This window comes from Moschus berezovskii, chromosome 1 (assembly GCF_049115385.1).
Source record: "Moschus berezovskii isolate FMDL1 chromosome 1, NW_MosBer_1.0, whole genome shotgun sequence".
In the NCBI taxonomy this organism is placed as follows: domain Eukaryota; kingdom Metazoa; phylum Chordata; class Mammalia; order Artiodactyla; family Moschidae; genus Moschus; species Moschus berezovskii.
In genome coordinates this window covers 113,437,507-113,453,600 of record NC_142460.1, presented here as the reverse complement: position 1 = coordinate 113,453,600, position 16,094 = coordinate 113,437,507, and the positions used below count along the sequence as shown (strand labels likewise).

Here is a 16,094-nt window from a genome sequence, read left to right as displayed (position 1 = left end):
GAAAATAAACAAATGGGACTTCAACAAAGTATATGGCTTCTTCATAGCAAGGAAAATGTTCAATGGAATTAAAATGCAACCTACAGAATGAGAGGTAATATTTGCAACCATATATCTGATAAGGGGTTAACATTTTAAATATACAAGTATTTCATGCAACTCAATAGCAAAAAACTAATTAATGAAATAAATGGCAAATGATCCAAAAACTGCATTTTTCCTATGAACACATACAAATGACCAAAAGGTAATGAGAAATGCTTAATTTTACTAATTATCCAGGAAACAAAAATCAAAACCAGAACAATATATTATTTCATATCTGTTACAATGTCTATTATCAAAACAAAAAAGAGATAACAAATGTTGGCAAGCAAGAGAAAAGGAACCCTTGTAGATAGGGTTGGTAGGAAAGTAAATTGATACCGCATTATGAAAAACAGTATGGGACTTCCTCAATAAATTAAAATAGAACTAATATATGATTAATTAAGTCCACTTCTGGATACATATCCAAAGGAAATAAAATTATTATCTTGAAGAGAAGTCTGTACCCCCATGTTTATAGCAGCATTATTCACAATAGCGCAAGTATGGAAAAAAACTAGGTGTCCATCAATGAATAACGGCTTCCCAGGTGGCTCAGTGGTAAAGAATCCATCTGCCATGCAGGAGACCCGGATTCTGTCTCGGATCAGGAAGATCCTCTGGAGAGAGGAATGGCAGCCCACTCCAGCATTCTTGCCTGGAGAATCCCCATGGTTAGAGGAGCCTGACAGGCTACAGTTCATGCGGTCACAAAGTGTCAGACATGACGAAGCGACTGAGCATGCATGCATGTATCTATCAATGAGTAAATGGATTAAAGGAACACTGTATCACTCCCACACAAATACACACAGTGGAATACACTCAACTCTAAAACAAGAAGGAATTCTATAAATTGCAACAACATGAATAAAACTGGAAGGCATTACATGTGTAAAAAGGCCATACAGAGAAAGACAAATATGTCATGGTATCAGTTACATGTGGAAAATTAAAAAAAACAAAAAACAAAACACACGCACACAGGGTGTTTCAGTAGTAAAGAAAAAGCCAATCATTGCAGTAGACATGGGTTCAATCCCTGGGTCTGGAAGACCCCCTGGAAGAGAAAATGGCAACTCATTCCAGTATTCTTGCTTGGGAAATCCCATGGACAGAGTAGCATGGCAGACAAGTCGCAAAAGAGTCAGGCAGGACTATGTGACTTAACAAGAAAAGCAATTGCCAGGGAATGAGGGATAAGGGAACTAGAAAGAGGTTGGTTAAAAGGCACAAACTTTCTATTATAAGATGAATAAGGCCTTGAGGATCTAATGCATAACATGGTGACTATAACTGATAATGTGTGTGTGTGTCTGCACATGTGAAAGTCACTCAGTGGTGTCTGAGTCTTTGCGACCACATGGACTACACAGTCCATGGAATTCTCCAGGCCAGAATACTCCAAGCGACTAGCCTTTCCCTTCTCCAGGGGATCTACCCAATCCAGGGATCGAACCCAAGTCTCCAGCATTGCAGGCGGATTCTTTACCAGCTGAGATGCAATGGAAGCCCATACTTAATAATACTCATAGAGTTGAAATTTCCTGAGAGTAGAACTTAAATGTTTTTACCAAAATAAATAAGTAAATAATAGTTAAATTAATGGGGTGAATTCTTTCATGATGTGTAGGTATGTGAAATAATCAAGTTGTACACTTTAAAGATCTTACAATTTTATTTTTCAGTTACCTCTGAAAAAGCTAGAGAAAAATAAAAGCTATTAGAAGGGAAACTTTTTATGCTACCACTACCAGACACCACACCCTATTAACCTGCCTACATCTAATATTCATGTATTTTCTCCTCCTGTTTGCAGCTATATATATATATTTGCATGTCTATCTATGGTCAAGATGTGCTTATGGACTTAATCACAACCTCCTTGTCAATTCAATACGAATTCCTCTGGAATTACCTTTCTCTACTCCCTTGCCATTAATATTTAACTTCCTAATAGGTCAAACCAGTAAACACATGAATATGCTATAACATCATCTATCTTTTGAAAATTGCACACAGGCTTGTTTCATTGGTGTCCTTTTTCTGTGCTCATTGTTTGGTGTAGTCAAAGTATGAAACTGGAAAGACCCGGTTTCATTTTTGGTCTGCCATCTATTAGATATGTGATCTTAAACAAAGCACTCAAAATTGAACCTCTGTTTATCAATCTATTAAATAGAAATTAAACTAATCTCTAGTGTTGTAACAATCACTTCATGGCAAATAGATGGGGAAACAATGGAAACAGTGACAGGCTTTATTTTCTTGGGCTCCAAAATCACTGCAGATGGTGACTGCAGCCATGAAATTAAAAGACACTTGTTTCTTTGAAGTAAAGCTATGACCAATCTAGACAGCATATTAAAAAGCAGAGACATTACTTTACTAAAAATGGTACATGTAGTTAAAGCTATGGGTTTCCCGATAGTCAGGTATGGATGTGAGAGTTTCTTTATATATTTTTTTCTTTATATATATATTTTATATATTTATTTATATATAAATATATATTATATTTATATATATTATATATATTTATATAAATATATATTTTTTTTCTTTATATATATATATAATTCTGAAAGTTGAGCACTGAACAATTGATGCTTTTGAACTGTGCTGCTAAAGAAGAATCTTGAAAGTCCCTTGGTCTGCAAGGAGATCCAACCTGTCAACTGGAAAGGAAATCAGTCCTGAATATTCATTGGGTGGACTGACGCTGAAGCTGAAACTCCAATAATTTGGCTACCTGATCTGAAGAACTGACTCATTGGAAAAGACCCTGAAGCTGGGAAAGATTGAAGGCAGGAGGAGAAAGGGACAAAGGCTGAGATGGTTGGATGGCATCACTGACTCGACGGACATGAGTTTGAGCAAGTTCCAGGAGGTGGTGAAGGACAGGGAAGCCTGGCATACTGTAGTCCAGGGGATAGCAAAGAGTCAGACATGACTGAGTGACTGAACTGAGTGATATAACAGTAATCTGAAGCATTGTTTCAAAGCATTCAAAATTCTTTAAATGTGGTGACATTTGCTCTTCGCCATAAATCTATTAGTGGATTCTATTATTTATCCCAGTTTATGAACAAGCATGAGGTTCCCTGGTGGTTCAGATGGTAAAGCGTCTTCCTGCAATGTGGGAGACCCAGGTTCAATCCCTGGGTTGGGAAGATCTCCTGGAGAAGGAAACGGCAACCCACTCCAGTACTTTTGCCTGGAGAATCCCATAGACTGAGGAGCCTAGTAGGCTACAGTCCATGGGGTCGCAAAGAGTCAGACATGACTGAGAGATTTCACTTCAAACAAACATATGAAAGAAACAAGAGATAAAGTAGATAAAGTTACACAAATATTATAGTAGGAGGGTGCAGAGAACAAATTGCCAACATCCGCTGGATCATGGAAAAAGCAAGAGAATTCCAGAAAAACATCTATTTCTGCTTCATTGATTATGCCAAAGCCTTTGACTGTGTGGATCACAATAAACGGAGGAAAATTCTGAAAGAGATGGGAATATCAGACCACCTGATCTGCCTCCTGAGAAATTTGTATGCGGGTCAGGAAGCAACAGTTAGAACTGGACATGGAACAACAGACTGGTTCCAAATAGGAAAAGGAGTGCGTCAAGATTGTATATTGTCACCCTGCTTATTTAACTTATATGCAGAGTACACCATGAGGAACGCTGGGCTAGAAGAAGCACAAGCTGGAATCAAGATTGCTGGGAGAAATATCAATAACCTCAGATATGCAGATGACACCACCCTTATGGCAGAAAGTGAAGAAGGACTAAAGAGCCTCTTGATGAAAGTGAAAGAGGAGAGTGAAAAAGTTGGCTTGAAGTTCAACATTCAGAAAACAAAGATCATGGCATCTGGTCCCATCACTTCATGGGAAATAGATGGGGAAACAGTGGAAAGAGTGTCAGACTTTATTTTTTGGGGGGCTCCAAAATCACCGCAGATGCTGATTGCAACCATGAAATTAAAAGACGCTTACTCCTTGGGAGGAAAGTTATGACCAACCTAGACAGCATATTAAGAAGCAGAGACATTACTTTGCCAACCAAGGTCCATCTAGTCAAGGCTATGGTTTTTCCCGTGGTCATGTATGGTGTGAGAGTTGAAATGTGAAGAAAGCTGATTGCTGAAGAATTGATGCTTTTGAACTGTGGTGTTGGAGAAGACTCTTGAGAGCCCCTTGGACTGCAAGGAGATCCAACCAGTCCATTCTACAGGAGATCAGTTCTGGGTGTTCGTTGGAAGGACTGATGCTCAAGCTGAAACTCCAATACTTTGGCCACCTCATGCAAAGTGTTGACGCACTAGAAACGACTCTGATGCTGAGAGGGATTGGGGGCAGGAGGAGAAGGGGACGACAGAGAATGAGATGGCTGGATGGCATCACCAACTTGATGAACATGAGTTTGAGTGAACTCCGGGAGTTGCTGATGGACAGGGAGGCCTGGCATGCTGTGATTCATGGGGTCCCAAAGAGTCGGACACGACTGAGCAACTGAACTGACTGACAGGCTGAGGGTGCAAAGCTAACACTGGAACTCATACCGTACCACTGGTATGGTAAAGGGAAATAGGCTTTCCTCAGGTGACAGAGGCTAGTAGGACCCCACCAAATTTCATTCTACTCTTTCTCCACACCAATAGAATTGCAGGAGGAACAAATCTACTCAACATTACATTTTCTTAGTTTTCACTGTGACTAGATATGACTGATTTCCTCCATCTAGTTCAATATGAGGAGAAGTGATATGTGCTACTTCTATCAATGGTTCATAGGACAATGGACACTGTTTTCATTCTCATTTATCCATCCTTCCAACTGGCAAATACCCCAAAAGTGGGAGAAACCCAGCTTCAGCTATGTGACCATAATGCTCTAAGGGAAGGTTCAGAGAACTATGAACTGTGGGTTACATATGTTCCATCTCCTGTTTCTGTAAAAAATGTATGGCAACATAGGAACATCCATTTGTTTACATATTTTCTATGGTTGCTTTCATACTAAGATAACAGAACTGTCATCATTGATATAAGTGCCACAATATTAGGTTTTTCTGTTTTATTAGTATACAAGACATAGTTTTTGACAATCATGTCCTTTTATTTTATTTTTTTATATCTCGTGCCTTTGTTGGTTTTTATGTGAGCTGTAGTTTCTGGGAAATGAGCAGCTCTCATATCTGTAACTCTTGTAATCCAGTCATTCGTGTGCCTCCTTCATGAGGATCCAGTGCGGCTGTGGTGCTGTTATCCCTCTGATAGGAACTCTAACTCCGTGTAAAGCCCCAAAGATTTGTTACTTATTTTTATTTTATATTGTACTATATTTTATTTATAGTGTTGTGTTTGTTCCAGGTGTATAGCAAAGTGATACAGTCATATATATATATATACACATATGAATTAACAAAAGCAGTTCCCGTCTTTTGATGGGGAGCTCGTGGTTTATAATATAAATGGCATTATTTTGAGAGAGGGATAACTTAGGTAAGGCATTGGGTTTTTTTTTCTTTTTGCAGCTTGAAGCAGTTGTGAAATAACTTAATGTAGCTTTTTGCAACAACAACAAAAAAATCATGTCCTTTTAAATTTTAATATTGTTCTCAGAGATTTCAGTCAACTTAAACTACGGGAAGATGATACATCTTAGCTACTATTATGAATAACATCTTCTAAAATATCTATTCTGTTATTTAAAAGCTTACTTGCTTTATACAGATTTATATTACACATGAATTTTCAGGGTTCATTCATGTCCCAGCATAAGTTTCTATAAGGACCAAGGCTTATATTCTCCTAATTTGGGGTAAAATAAAGAGTTTCTTGGTACTTCCTTTTAAAACTCTAATTATATAAAATGATAAACATTTCAAGAGGCAGCAAAACTTATTCAATTATATACTAGTTTTTCTTCTGTGGTTTAAAGACTATTGGGCTTTCCAGGTGCTGCTAGCAGCAAAGAACCTGCCGGCCGATTAAGTCTTTAACAAAAAATGTTTATATTTGCAGTAAATTAAAGGGCTTCCCTCGTAGTTCAGTTGGTAAAGAATCTGCCTGCAGTGCAGGAGACCCGGGTTCGATCCCTGGGTTGGGAAGATCCCCTGGAGAAGGAAATGCCAACCCACTCCAGTATCCTTGCCTGGAAAATCTCATGACACAGGAGACTGATGGGCTGCAGTCCATGAGGTCGCAAAGAGTTGGGCACGATTGAGCAACTAACACTTACTTACTTACTAACACTTAGGCAAATAAAAACATTAATTACTAGATTATTATTTATAGGATTTTCCTTCCTAATTCATGTACACTTGAAATTGATGAAATTTTCTAACAAATACAAAGGAAATTTTCTGATACTGTGGTCCAATAATAAATTCTTCTATTTCCTTATTTCTTTAAACTTTCTTTTCCTGTGGCTTCATTTGTTTATTCTTGTCCTTGAACATATCCTTTATTCATATCCTTGGACTTTGGTTTGCATATATAAATGGTGATATCTATAAAGTTTCTATTTGTAATATATTGTATATGAGCAATATTGTATGGCAAGAACTATAAAGCAAACATCTCTAATCCTTAGCAAGATCTTTTAAGGTAGGCATTATTATCACCAATTCATTGATGTCTAAATGGCTCCTTGCTTAAAATCATATAGCTAAAAAATTTTTGAAATTAGGATTCTTTCCTAGGCATGTTTAACTCTTAAGCTATGACCTTCCATGAAGTTATTCTGCTTTTAATTGTCTATCAGACTAAAGACTACCTAAAATAATGTGTTTCTTTATGTGTGGGTTTGACCTTATGATCATGGATAATTCCAATATTTCTTAATATCTACCCTAAATGAAATTTTCTACTAGGTTTATTTTCCCTGAAATACCATTTTGCCACTTGATTTTTTATTTCTTTTTTAACTTTTTATTGAAGTATAAATTACATGCAGAAAAGTATATAAATCATAAACTCTTCATGATATGAACACACTTATGTAACCAGTCCCCAGATTAAGAAACAGAGTTTCACCAGCATACATATAGCATGTTCTCTTTGTACCTAGCTTCTTTTTGTCAATGCTATGTTTGTAAAATTCATCCATAATTTATGTGGAGCAATTGTTTTGCATTTCATTGTTGGAATAAAACCAAACATTTACGTATTCTTATTTTGATAGACATTTGGGACTATCATGAAGAATAATACTATTGACAGCCTCAAACATCATTTTTTACATATGTGAATGAATTTCTTTTAGTTATATGAGTGGAACTGCTAAGTCATTTAGTATACTCCAGCAGAGAGAGACAGTCATTTTTCTAAAGTGTTCATATTTCCACTAGCCTTATATGTGTTCCAGTTACTCACCAATAGGTGGAACTGTCTGTGATTCTGTGGTTTTCAATTTCATTTCCCTGATAGTTAGTGAACATCTTTTAATGTTTATTGACCATTTGGGTATACTTTTTTATGAAGCGCTGATTCAAGTATTCTGTGCTTTTAATTTTAATTGTGTCATATTTTTTCCTTGTTGACCTGAATGAATTCTTCAACTGTTCAAGTACAAAGTACTTTGTACATCTTACCGTGTCCCTACATAAATCTTCTCCTATTCTTTATTTTCACATATTAATGGTGTCTTTTGATGAAACATTTTTAATTTTAATATATCTAATTACATTTGAAGGAAACTAAGAAATCTTTCTTTCCTTTTTCTTTGATTTTTATACTTTGCTTTCTATTATAGATGACAGTATCTTGTTTTTAAAATATCTAGAAGAGAAAGCACCTCACATTTTAATTTTGTCAATATACAATGTTTTGGATGGACCCTTGCAAAATATATAACGTTGAAATTTTATCTATAAAATGCTTTATCTAGGAACAATTTTAACAACAAAAATATACCATGCCATAGAAGTATTATCATTACTGCTTAATATTTTAAGATCCTTAATTTATTAAACTGTTGCATCTTCAAAATGGATACATATAACTGAAAATATGAATGAAAGATAGCGGAGTATTTGTATACTTTAAAGAAATGATGTTTTGTACAGCACTACTTAAATTTCTCATCAGCAAAGCTGGTTTTATTTTCTTGATTTAACAGTTAATTACACTGGAGCTAATTATTAAGCCTTATAATAAGTGAGGCAAGAGAAACTGTAGTATATTCCCTCAGAAAATTCAAATAAGCAATAAACATTTTTTTCTAATTTACTCCTCTTTAAAATTTTCATATGATAGTTAACAACTGTCTGATCTCTGTCCATTATGCTTATTTACATAACTAAACTTTTAGTAGAAATGAAATCTCTCCTGATGTCCTGATTAACTATACAGAAATGCTTAAAAAGAAAGGCTGATTATCATAAACTTTGTGGAAACTGCTCGACTTGGGTTTAACCACAATGAAAAGTGGTATCTCTGTTTCTAGACTGTTCAATCATTTTCAAAATGAAAACAATTTGTACTTATTTATGGAAATTTTGAAATTGTTCTTTAAAAAACACATTCAGAGACAGTGGCGTCTACTCTGAGTTAAAGCCAGTATCTCTTGCACCATTTAAGCTTGAGCCACTGTATAATAGATTAAAAACAATTTGCTAAGATATATGAAGTTGAATATAATTAATCTCTTTTTAAAAATGGCTGCACATTTTTGCATTTCTCTTTTTGGCTCACAGACTGTGCCATTTTTCTCTCTAAGAATGTGTTGTTCCAATATGGCTTCAGTCTGAATATAGTTGTCAGTATCATTTCCCCCCCAAGATGATGTGGTCAATATACAATTTAAGTGTCATCAAAAGAATAATATAGGTGCTTTTAGCATATGCTTTAAATTAACTTTCCAGTTTGAATTTGCCATTTAGCAATAAGTATATCTTGGAGTTACATAAATTTGCTGTAGAATTCACAAGGAAAGCCAAGTGTGAAAAGAAAGGACTTCTAACATTTGTTGAATTATTCCTTTTCAGGAGACTCATGATAGGTAAAAAACTTGAGGACCATTTTCATGGTAATGTCATTGCTATCGGTTGGTATTTGCTGTCCCTATTGCTTTAACATTAGTGTCTCTCTCAGTTCCAAGGATCAGAATTGGGAAGGAAAAAGGCTTGAGTATTTGCAGACATGACTGACTCAGGAGACAGTAAAAAGCTCATTCACATTTGATTCTAATGAAGAGGGACATGTCTAGCTAGCAATGAGGATGAGAAATAAATGAATGGAAAAATGAGCAAAAAATTTTACAGTGGAAAAGTCTGCCCATTAGCTAGCATAAGAGAACCAAAGGAGAAAAAGTCAAGAGACCGTAGAACAAAGTAAATAAGAAGGCCATAGAAACAAAGGATGGTGTTCTTTCTAGGCCAAGTTTGGAGATGCAATAGAGTGTCAAGAAAAGGGCTGTGAATTGCTGCTGTCTTGGGCTTAAATGCCCATCTTGCCACTTTCTGCATCTGGGATTTAGATACCCTGATTACAGCAACACCAGTAACTGCTTCAGGAGTTTGCTGCAAAGTTTAAGCATAACTCATGACTAATACCTAACACAGTACCTTGCACATGATAAGTAGGCAATAATATTTACTCTTGTTAATTCAATATTTATACTCACTTCCGGTCTTTATCCTATTTCAATGCTTGTGGGGAGATTTCCTCCTATGTAACTTAAAGTTTTCAAGTGCTGACAATCTTCAAGTCAAATGGTGGCAATATTAAAGTTCTCAGTTTTTCCTTTCTTATTCCTTCCTTTCTCTCCTTTCTCCTATATCCTTTTCCTTCTTGTTTTACTCCCCACTTCTCTTATTTTTCTTTAAACACTCATTGATTTCCTCTGGATATATGGAAGTAATATAGCTCATATTAAGGAGAAGTTATAACTATTTTGCCAGAAAGAATATGCAAAGAAATATAACTCATTGGAATACACTATAAATATTACTGACTCTGAATAAATTTCAGCTTACTTAAGTGGGTAAACTTGAGAAGTGAAAAAAAATTTTATATTGTCTCAATGGAAAGATTATTAAGAGCAATCTTCATAGGTTCCAATTCATGACATACAAAAGGTTACAGAACGCACTTTTAGATCCCCAGTGCTGCTGTAATGAAATACCACAAACTTGGAGACTAAAAACAACAGATATTCATACTTTCATAGTTCTGGAAACTGAAAGTCTGAAATCAAGGTGTCAGCAGGCACCAAACTCCCTCCTGAAGGCCTTAGGTAAGGATCCTTTCCTCCTTCTTCCTAGCTTCTGAAAATATTGGCCAACATTTGGCTAGTATCTGCATTGTTTCCTTCTCTGCCTCCATCTTTACATGGCCTTTGTCTATGTCTGAGTGCCTTTCCTCTTTTTTTATAAGGAGACCATTTGATTTAGGATCCACCTAATCCAGTGTAGCTTCATCTAAACTTAACTACATCTATAAAGACCCTATTTCCAAAGAAGATTGCACTTTGTGGTTCTGGATAGAAAGGAATTTTGGGGAACATTACTCAAACCATTGTACACATATTAACCCATGCTCCTCATGCATAAAAGACATACTCTCCACTCATATTCACTGTGTCATATGTATGTAAATAACACAGGTAGGGCTAAAACATTCTATCACCCAGAAAGACCAGCTAAGAAATATATCAAAGACTTCTTATTTCACCTTTTTCCCTTTGACTACATATTTATTTATTTTTCCTAAAGGTAGGAGGAGAGGTTAAGAGTGCTAGAAACAGTATTAATCTTTTAAAGTCAAGATTCCAAAATTATCTAAAAGGTTTGATTTTATAACTTACTTTTAGATCCTGAGAAAAAGTCTTTGTTTTATCTATTTAGAACTGATGACCTTAGATTTTCCAGAAAAAAAAAAAATTGGAAAACCACAAACAAAAAATAAAGCATAACTAACTTAATGGAGAGATCTTTGAGTAAAAGAAATTCAACTACTTGGTCTTGGAATTGAGAATCATTAACCTAAATTTTTATTAAGCAGACTCATTTGAAAAGACCCTGATGCTAGGAAAGATTGAGGGCTGGAGGAGAAGGGGATGATAGAGGATGAGATGGCTGGATGGCATCACCGACTCAATGTACATGGGTTTGTGTGAACTCCAGGAGTTGGTGATGGGCAGGGAGGCCTGGCATGCTGTGGTTCATGGGGTCGCAAAGAGTCGGACATGACTGAGCGACTGAACTGAACTGAACAACTAATTATCATTTCAAGATCTGGTTGAAAGAATATGAAATGAGAAAATTGATCGGAAATAAATTTTAGTCAAAGGGGAATGATGTCATCAAGGTGGCAAAATACGTAATTCCTGGCTTCAGTCTCCCTGACAGGAAGACTAACAAACAATTATCCACAGACAACACACCTTTGTGCAAATCCAAGATCCTGAGGTGAAGCAGAAGCCCCTTTTGGAGCACAGAGACAGAGAAAGACCACATTAGAAGGATAATAAGCATAGTTTCATTCTGAATGTCCTCTCCCAGACTGGAATAACTCACACCAAGCCTATGCATTTTCCAGTGTAAGAAAGAGAGCCCAAGATGTACATCTAGCTTCCCCATTATTGCAGGATTCTTCCTGGAAAAGACCTGCTGGGTCTTGCACCTTGGAGTTAGTTCACTGGGGAAATCTGAGAGTTGGATATCTGCAGATCAGACTGAGACAGAAGAGGGGAGACAAGGCTTATAGAAACCAGCACTTGGATCTTGGCCAACTGCATTTCTACTAGCAGCATCAAAGCAGAGACCCTAGCCAGGAATTTTGTCAATTTCCAGAGTTGAGCTGGTAGCCCCATCTGGCCAAGGAGCTCAGTTGGCAGGTCTGCCTGGCTTGGGATCTAGCCAATAGGCCATACTGGCAATGGAGCCTATTCTATGACCCCACCTGGGCTGGAAGGCAAGCTTGAAGCCTTGCCCAACTACGTAGCATGTCTTCTAGTTCCACACTTGCCCCATCCGCCCATCTCCAAGAAGTGTAGCCTGAGATGCCAGGCAGGCTCAGAGCCTAGCTTCTGGCCCATCTGAGCAGTGAAGCAAGTCAGCATTCCTATTAAACAGCCCCTGGAGACCCAAAAATCTAAATAGAGAACTTCAGTTAGCCACAAAACCCATTTTACACCCCTGCTTAGGCACAGCAAAGTCACAGCCCTGCCCATCTGTTGAACATAGCCACTGACCCTGCCTAGCCAGAGAGCTCAGACAGTGACACTGAATAACCTCAATGCCCAGACTATGGTATCATTTTGCCACAAAGTCCAGACTATGGCCCTGCCTGTCTGCTGAGACAGATTGTGGCCTTGCCCAGGCAAGCAGATGAGATAGCAATCCTATTAAACCTAGAAGCATAGCATCCAGCATCACCCAAATGGGAAGAGAGCAACAGATCAATATTGATAATTATAATAGATACAAAAATTCTCAACAAAATACTGGCAAACTGAATTCAAAAGCCCATTAAAGGATTATACAACATGATCAAGTGAAATTTATTCCCAGAATGTGAAGATATTTCAACATATGCAAATTAATAGATGTTATATCACATTACAAAATGAAGTCTAAAAATCATATGATCATCAGAATAGATGTAAAAAATATTTAATAAGATTTGATATACTTCTATGATAAAAACTTTCAACAGTTCAGTTCAGTCACTCAGTCATGTCCAACTCTCTGCGACCCAATAGAGTGCAGCATGCCAGGCATCCCTGTCCATCACCAACTCCTGGAGTTTACCCAAACTCATGTCCATTGAGTTGGTGAAGCCATACAGCCATCCCATCCTCTGTTGTCCCCTTCTCCTCTCGCCTTCAATCTTTCCCAGCATCAGGGTCTTTTCAAATGAGTCAGCTCTTCTCATCAGGTGGCCAACATATTGTAGCTTCAGCTTCAGCACCAGTCCTTCCAATGAACATAGGACTGATTTCCTTAGGATGGACAGGTTGGATCTCCTTACAGTCCAAGAGACTCTCAAAAGTCTTCTCCAACATCATAGTTCAAAAGCATCAATTCTTCGGTGCTCAGCTTTCTTTATAGTCCAACTCTCACATCCATTCATGACTACTGGAAAAACCATAGCCTTGACTAGACAGACTTTTGTTGGCAAAGTAATGTCTCTGATTTTTAATATGCTGTCTAGGTTGGTCATAACTTTTCTTTCAAGGAGTGAGCATCTTTTAATTTCATGGCTACAGTCACCATCTGCAGTGATTTTGGAGCCCCCCAAAATAAAGTCTACCACTGTTTCCACTATTTCTCCATCTATTTGCCATGAAGTGATGGGACCAAATGCCATATCTTTGTTTTCTTAATGTTGAGCTTTAAGCCAACTTTTTCACTCTCCTCTTTAACTTTCATCAAGAGGCTCTTTAGTTCTTCACTTTCTGCCATATGGGTGGTGACATCTGCATATCAGAGGTTATTGACACTTCTCCCGGCAATCTCGATTCCAGCTTATGCTTCATCCAGTCCAGCGTTTCTCATGAGGTACTCTGCATAGAAGTTAAATAAGCATGGTGACAATATACAGCCTTAATGTACTCTTTTTCTTATTTAACCAGTCTGTTGTTCCACGTCCAGTTCTAACTGTTGCTTCCTGACCTGCATACAGATTTCTCAAGAGGCAAGTCAGGTGGTCTTGTATTCCCATCTCTTTCAGATTTTTCCAGTTTGTTGTGATCTGCACATTCAAAGGCTTTTGCATAGTCATTGAAGTAAAAATAGATGTTTTTCTGGGACTCTTGTGCTTTTCTGATGATCCACAGGATGTTGGCAATTTGATCTCTGGTTCCTCTGCCTTTTCTAAACCCAGCTTGAACATCTGGAAGTTCACTGTTCATGTATTGTTGAAGCCTGGCTTGGAGAAATTTGAGCGTTACTTTACTACTGTGTGAGATGAGTGCAATTGTGCAGTAGTTTAAGCATTCTTTGGCATTGCCTTTCTCAGGGATTGGAATGAAAACTTACCTTTTCCAGTTCTGTGGCCACTGCTGAGTTTTTGGCATAAAATGAACATGTGAAAGTGAAAGTCGCTTAGTCATGTCTGACTCTTTGCGACCACATATTCTATACAGTCCATGGAATTCTCCAGGCCAGAATATTGGAGTGGTTAGCCTTTTCCTTCTCCAGGGGATCTTCCCAACCCAGGTCTCCCACACTGCAGGGAGATTTTTTACCATCTGAGTCACCAGGGAAACCCAAGAACACTGGAGTGGGTAGCCTTTCCCTTCTCCAGCAGATCTTCCTGGCCCAGGTATCAAACGGTGGTCTCCTCCATTGCAGGTGGATTCTTTACCAACTGGGCCACCAGAGAGGCCTAAACTGAACATACCTCATTGTAATAAAAGCCATATATGACAAGCTCACAGTTACCTAATATAATACAAACAGTATAAACATAAAACTTTTTCTCTAAGATCAGGAACATTTATGTATTCTTCCTTATTGCTTAGCCTGCTATTCATTCCATTTGTTTGTTTTTTTTTATTTCTGTTATTGAATTCTTCATTTCTGATTGGGTCTTTTTTGTATTTTCTACTTCCTTATTAAAGTGTTCAGTGTATATATCAATTATTTTTCCTGTTAACCTATTTATTAACTATGCTTTGAACCTATTTATTAACAATGCTTTGAATTATTTATCTGGTAAATTATTTCTGATTCAACCTTTTTTTATTCAGAGCTTTTTTCTTGCTCTTTCAATTGACAATAGCCTTCTTATTTTGCTTAATTTTCTCTGCCTCTATGCATGTAGGTGAAAAGCTGCCTATTGCAGTCCTGAAAGGGTGCTCTTATGTGGAAGCATCCCTGCACGGGCTGTGTTCATTTCCTCTGGTGGGAGAACTGGATTAGAAGTGGAGACAAGTCACATCTCTCCCAGGATGCACTGACAGCTCTCAGCTTGGTAGGTGGAGTCTACCAGGTGAGATAAATGGACTAAAGGAGGCACTGGGTGTGAGCTAGGACTTTCCCTCCATTCAATTGCTGTCACCCACCTCACAGGCAAGGAGCAGAAGTCCTGAGGGTCAGCCTGAGCTGGCTTTGCTCCCTTTGAGTGTGCGTATTTCCCTCTACCCACACCAGGGTCCTTGGTCCACTATGAGGGAGTGCTGAAGAACCTCCACTACTGGCATTCATGTCAGCCACAGACAGAGGTCCAACGCATTGCTGGTGTAGGCATCCATGACTCCACTCCAACACAGACTTGGGTGCAAGTTCCTTTTGTTTCTTAATGTCAGTTCTTGCCCTCAGCTTCTGCTGCCCCTGCTCTGTTGTGGAATCACTCGAGAGGCAGGTAGACCCCACATGGATTCTTGGCATGCTCTGGGGGCTGAGCTGTGATGGAGCAGCCACAGTCAGATATTTGGGCTGCTTCTGAGGTGCTGCTTGAGTAAATTCCAACATTTTAATTAATGATGGTGATGAATTTTGAAACTTGAACTTTCCCATTCTTGATAATCTTTTGTCTTGAGTGCTATTGCTATTATCATCATTATTAGAGGAACATTATCAGCTACTGTTGTTGATCTTTAATACCATCAGTGTCTTCGTTATCAAAATAGCATTTTTTCTTCTCCAAGACTGTCATTAGATAGTATAAAATTTATCTTGGCTATGTTTGTTGTCATTTTTCTTTACACTATGATTTTAATCTCTTGGTTGTTTAGTTCCTTTAGCTGAAAAGTGTGGATTGTGCCAATTTTACAAGGTTACAAGGAAGGTAAACAGTTGCAACTTTTAATGCTTCTTCAGTAAGAGGCTCAGAGAAGGAAAAGTATCATTCTGCACTATTTGGCATCTTCTGTCACAGAGCTAAGCTATGGATTTAGAATCTGATTAAAACATCATTTTTCTTTTCACCTGTCAATTGCCCTCTTGTTGAATAAATAAATTGGATATTGAAGTCAGCATTTACTTAAAAATTTCATCAGATTTAGCCTCTTTTCATTGCCTGTTTCAATTTCATTTGTTTAAAAAA

At 37.6% G+C, this 16,094-nt stretch overlaps 1 pseudogene; it reads right to left on the bottom strand.

The window, feature by feature from the left end:
* LOC148778822 (E3 ubiquitin-protein ligase RNF135 pseudogene) overlaps positions 1-15,565 on the bottom strand; it is a 45,452-nt pseudogene extending 29,887 nt beyond the window's left edge.
* Between the last annotated feature and the right edge of the window lie 529 nt (positions 15,566-16,094).